Raw genomic sequence first — 6,000 nt, 5'->3', positions numbered from 1 at the left:
CTGATTTCACCGTAAAGGGCTTTTCGTTCAGAATTGGATTCCTAATTCTAGTGGATTGGATGTAATTCTTATTGGATCCGGTATCGATAAAAAAATCTATTGTGTCTCCGCGCCTTGTTCTAAATTCGTAATAAGGCAGCGAAGACGGCGCTAATCTAAAAAATTAATAGTATCAGGCTCATTTTTTCCTGCATTGTCGTAATTGCCATCGTAGGAATTGTCGTCGTATATCCCGTTGGGGTCTGATTCTACTGCGTTAATAAAAAAATTTCGTTGTATTTTGCTTGGAGGGTGAGTTAGTTGTGCGGAAATCGGACGTTTCGGTGGTCGATTGTCCTGGACTGTATTGGGCCTATTCTGATAATTGATTTGTCTTGAACGTATTGATTGGTCTACTTCCATTGGGGTCGGTGGTTTAGGTGGTAAATTCGGTCTGTTATTAAAGGAGGTATTTTCTCTGGTAATATGGGGGTTGTTCGAGTAATTGTTGAACCTCGGCATGAATCCTTGTTATTTTGCATATAGTTGGGAGAGTGTTGGTGATATCGATTTGATTGACGACCAAATGCTTGATGGTCGAAATTTCGTCTGGGGGAATGGGAATACGTTAATTCAGGGTAAAAAGGTCTGTTGTTATTGAAATTATTAAAATTGTTATTTCGGGGAGGTCGTGGTGGTGGTTGAATATTGGGTTTGTGTGTATTGTTCGCGTGGTTTATTCTATATGTCATGTTGTCAAGTTTTTGACATAAATGCAATGCTTGTGGCAAGGTCGTCGGTTCTCTCATGCTGAGAAGACGAGGTAAATCGCCATTTAGTCCTCTAATAAATGTGTCAAGAGCTTTGTCCCTATATGAGTTTGTCATAGTCCGTATGGACTCGTCACTTAACTCGAGACATGAAATTTTATCTAATATAAGTGAAAGGTGTTGATAAACTCTTTGATAGAAGGTCGAAATGTCGTCATAGCGTTGGACCAGAGTGGTCATCTGATATTCGAGGGTACCTATGTCCCTTTTATCTGAATAATGCATCATAAGGCATTTTCTAATTTGGCTCCAATCAAGTGGAGTATTATATGATTCTAGTGCGGTGTCGGCATCACCAGTTACTTTATGCCTGATCGTATGAAGTATTGCAAAATATTTAGGGGTATTCTTGACTCCCTCGTAGGCTTTAAAAATCCTGTCTACGCTCTTACTCCAGGAGTTAAATTTTCCTGGTCGTCCTGAGAATTCCCTAAGGCATTTCACCATGTCCGGAATTTTATCTAGTTCATTTATATTGTTCGCGTTTAGTGTCACGCTATGGTCGGGTTCTGTAAAGACTGTCACAGTTTGCGTACTCATTCGTTCGAGTACTTCTCGAACTATTGTTGTTATAAGAGTTGGGTTAGGGGTGGGAGGATTTAAAGGATGGGTGGAAGGATTTGGAGGATGGGTGGTTTGCCCATAATCTAGCCTCATTTGATTTAGCTGCTCAATTAGTTCTTCAGCCGTGTCTGGCATTGTAATCTTTTCTTTTAAGTTTTTAAGTTAATTAGTTTTTTTTTTTTTTAATTTCCTTTGCAATAGTATTTTCCTTGACAATGTTTGAATCTTTTCGTAAAGTTTACGTTAATTTAAGGCTCTTTTTTTTTTGTGTGTCGGATAATTAATTTCTTTCAATTCAAGTTCCGTATTCTTAATAATAAAATTCTTCATAATTTCTCTTTTTTCTTTTTTGTGTCGAATAATTATTTTCTTTCAATTCAAATTCCGTATTCTTTATAATAGTCTTAAAATATAATATTTTATAAATCTTACATTAGGTGTTTCCAGCTTTCCATAGGATGTTGTGCTGCGCTCCGGGGTTGTCCCTTTTCTTTAACAGTACTGAGGTCCCTCGGCGTTTAGAAATCCCACGTTGTGCGTTGTAGCCGCTCGTTAGCAAAGTATTTATTGTTTTTCACACACTTTTTTTTTGTTTTTAACTCACGGAGCCTTACTTCTTTATTTTCAGGCTTTTTTCTCTTTTTTTTTTTCCACAATCACTACCGTTCGCCACTCGCGGAGCCTTACTTTTTGGTTTTCAGGCAATTACTACTTACGCGCGCTGTCCCTGCTCGGGCGCCAGTTAAAAAACGTTTTGTTATGTTTAATAAAAAAATATATTTTGGGAGCTATGCTCCTTTATTGAATTCCACTTAAGAACTAACATTTACAATTAATTATACTTAACTCTAGACCTATGTTTGCCGCTGCAACGGGTACGGAGTTTGCTGACGCTGCGCTTCCCACAGGTTGGCACTTTGCTGACGTTGCGCTTCCCATAGGTTGCCACTACACGTGTCGCAGTCTCAGCGATTTAGTGGTATCAAATTATTTTACTTTGTATCATATGATATTACTGCATCATATGATACTTTTGAATGTATGGGGTGCTAACTTACATATGCATATGTATGCAGCACGTGTACTCATATTAAAATCCCATATGTGGCAGGTACAACAGGAGGTTTGTTGAGAGAACCAGCGCGAGACTACTAATGTCCTGGAAAAAGGTAGTCTGCAGTCTCAAACACTCAAAAAGCTAACCTAACTAAATAACTGAAAAAACGTACACATATTACAGATAAAAATTGCACGAAATGGAACTAGTACATACATATCGTTGCCTACCAAAATCTGACATAATATTTTATTATGCACTGCAATTTCATGTCCAAACTTATGAAAGTGAAAATATGAAATTCAGAAACAAAGCTAAAATGCACGTGATAGAAATAGAGTTATTATTTAAAAAAGGTTCAGTGAACTGAGCTGTTTTAAATTCGCGGATACTAGAAGTTTTATCTTACGTGTTTCACATATTCCAAACGTTCCGCTCGTACCATTTTTTAATAATATTTAATCCAAAAAATTTTTTTCAAATTCCATCTGTTTCATTATGAGCATTTTTATTAACTCGCATTGCTAACTAAATTCCAAAATTAAAATAATTTAAAAATTTTAGTTCTTTCATAAGATTACTTACACGAAAAATTTTTTGTTATGGCTTTGATCGAGATTTTAATGGGACCACTCGTAAATAAAGATATTGTAATAATGAAATTAGGATATAAGTACTAACCACCAACAATTTACTTTAACTATAAGTTAGAATAATAAATGGAAAACCTATTTTTGCAAATAAACTCATAAAAAATACAAATGTTTCTAGAATCCCATACCTCCTGTACCGGACAAATTTCATGATAAAATATAATTGCTTCGAAAATTCCACTCGTGTCTTCTCGGTGTTGTTCAAATTCAGTTTCAAAAATAATCTATATATATAAAAATCAATGCCACTTTCTTTGTAATTTCATCACTCATAAACGGCTGAACCGATTTGGCTGATTTTTTTTTGTTGTATTTGTTATTATTAGGAGAAGGTTCTTATGTAAGAAAAAATTACGAAAGTTGCCGGAAACCCCTAAAAACAGCCCTTTTCCTTTTCCCATACAAACGTTTTATTTTGTATATACATACATACATACATATGTAAGTAAAAATGATTGTTCGTTTGTTAGTAACGCTAACGCTCGAGAACGGCGGAACCAATCTTCATGAAATCAGAAGTTGTTCGCTGTGGATCTGGAAAGGGTTAGATATAAAAAAACCATATACTTTTCATAAGGAAAAGTCGAAAAATTGGAAATTTCCAAAAAGTGACTTTTCATACACTTCTTTTTTGTTTTGTTTTCCAATATTTTGATTTGTAAATTATTTGAATCGTTCAATTTCGGTCGCTTACTTTTTTATTCCGGAAAAATTATTGAAAATTATTCAGTGAAAACTTTATGTGTGTTTCAAACGAAGTGATCAATTACAGATTGAAATTTGTTACGAAGCAACGAAGACATCGCGCTAATATCGGTCGGCGTTCTTTTTGCCATCAACGTATGGCAGCTCAAGACACAAGAACTTCATGAGACTCCCACGATGCGATGACATATGTGTGGAATTATGGATCGCTGTCAATCAGCAAGCGATCATCACGATAATACAGCAAGACTTTTCAAACAACAGCTACGGTGTTTGATGAACTTTATCTTGAAGCAACGTATGTATATACATACAAGTATGGTGCAGTCAGATGCTGGATGTACTCTGTTGAGTTGCAAAAAAGAGGTTTGCCCCAGGCACACATTTTTCTTTGAATGGTGGATGGTGGTTACACTAGATCAAATTGATGAAATCATTTCTGCCGAAATTCCTCATGCAGAGAAAGATCCATTATTCTACGAAGCGATGAAAACCAATATGGTGCATGGACCTTGCAGACATCCCACTTGCAATAAATGCACGAAACACTATCCACGTGCTTTTCTTTCGGAAACGCAAACTGGAAATGATGGATATCCACTCTATCGTCGTAGCTCATCAGACGACAATGGCAGGACATTTACCATTCAACTTAGAGTAGTGAATATCGAAGTTGAGAACATATTGATCGTACTATATTCTCCACTGTTGTCTAATTCACATTCAAAACTCATATCAATGTTTAGTATTGCAGTTTGGTGTAATCTATAAAATACGTTTGTAAGTACGTCATCAAAGGAACCAATATGGCGGTTATTGGTCTTGAACGATACGGTCGATACGTGAACTGCAATAAAGCGCTTTGTAGGGTATTTACTTCTGCAATTCATGAACGTTTTTTGACTGTTGTGCGTCTCGCAGTTTATTTGAAGAATGGCTAAAGAGTGTTTTTCAACCCAGAGAATACAGTACAGCCAGCGGAAACACTTCCAATAACATTGACATTTTCCATAATACAATTGCTAAGTATTTGGAATAGAAGAAAAGAACTGCAACCAAATACGCCGTGAAATAGATTATAAATGGTTCAGTAATCAGTCGTTGAGTATGTATTATACCACGTGCATCCCTAAAGACTGATGTCACAACCTTTCCAGCCGCCTTTTTCGTTTTTCCGCGCCTGAAAACCATCACCACCAACTTCATCATGTGCAGTCCACTAGAATGACTGTCGACTGGACTCCAGCGGGAAATGATGGAGCTATATTTCTTTATTTATTGCGATTAGAGAGTACTTAAACACTTCTCAGAATGAGTTGTTTTTGTTGGATTATGAACTTGCGAGCACCTATTTGCAACTCAACGGTGGATTTCCCTGAGCCCAAATTCAACAGTATTTTTCACAAAAAAACAATGCTTTATTGACACATGAAATGCTTTATGATCGATTTTTTTAAACTAACACAAGTTGCTTCAGAAAAATGCTATATCTCATTAACTAATAGTTATAATCCAACTAATAGAAATCATATAGATGGTAGTAGTAGTATTATCTATGTATCAGCCACAGTGAAGCGTGGACGGGTCCTCTAGTATATGTATAAAAATGAAACCGTTTTCGTTGTCACGGCATCACGCGTGAATGGCTGAACCGATTTGGCTGATCTTTTTTTTGTTGTATTTGTTATTATTAGGAGAAGGTTCTTATGTAAGAAAAAATTACAAAAGTTTCCGGAAAACCCCTGAAAACAGCCCTTTTCTTTTTCCCATACAAACGTTTTATTTTGTATATATGTACATACATATATACATATGTACATACATATGTAAGTAAAAATGATTGTTTGTTTGTTAGGAACGCTAACGCTCGAGAACGGCGGAACCAATCTCCATGAAATCAGAAGTTGTTCGCTGGGGATCTGGAAAGGGTTAGATATAAAAAAAACCATATACTTTTCCTAAGGAAAAGTCCAAAAAGTGGAAATTTCCAAAAAAGTGACTTTTCATACAATTCTTTTTATACTCTCGCAACAAAGTTGCTAAAGAGAGTATTATAGTTTTGTTCACATAACGGTTGTTTGTAAGTCCTAAAACTAAAAGAGTCAGATATAGGGTTATATATACCAAAGTGATCAGGATGACGAGTAGAGTTGAAATCCGGATGTCTGTCTGTCCGTCCGTCCGTCTGTCCGTCCGTCCGTCTGTCCGTCCG

Source organism: Bactrocera dorsalis, chromosome 3 (assembly GCF_023373825.1).
Source record: "Bactrocera dorsalis isolate Fly_Bdor chromosome 3, ASM2337382v1, whole genome shotgun sequence".
NCBI classification, from domain to species: Eukaryota; Metazoa; Arthropoda; class Insecta; order Diptera; family Tephritidae; genus Bactrocera; species Bactrocera dorsalis.
The sequence above is the reverse complement of the archived record's forward strand: the minus strand, read 5'-3'. Positions refer to the sequence as shown.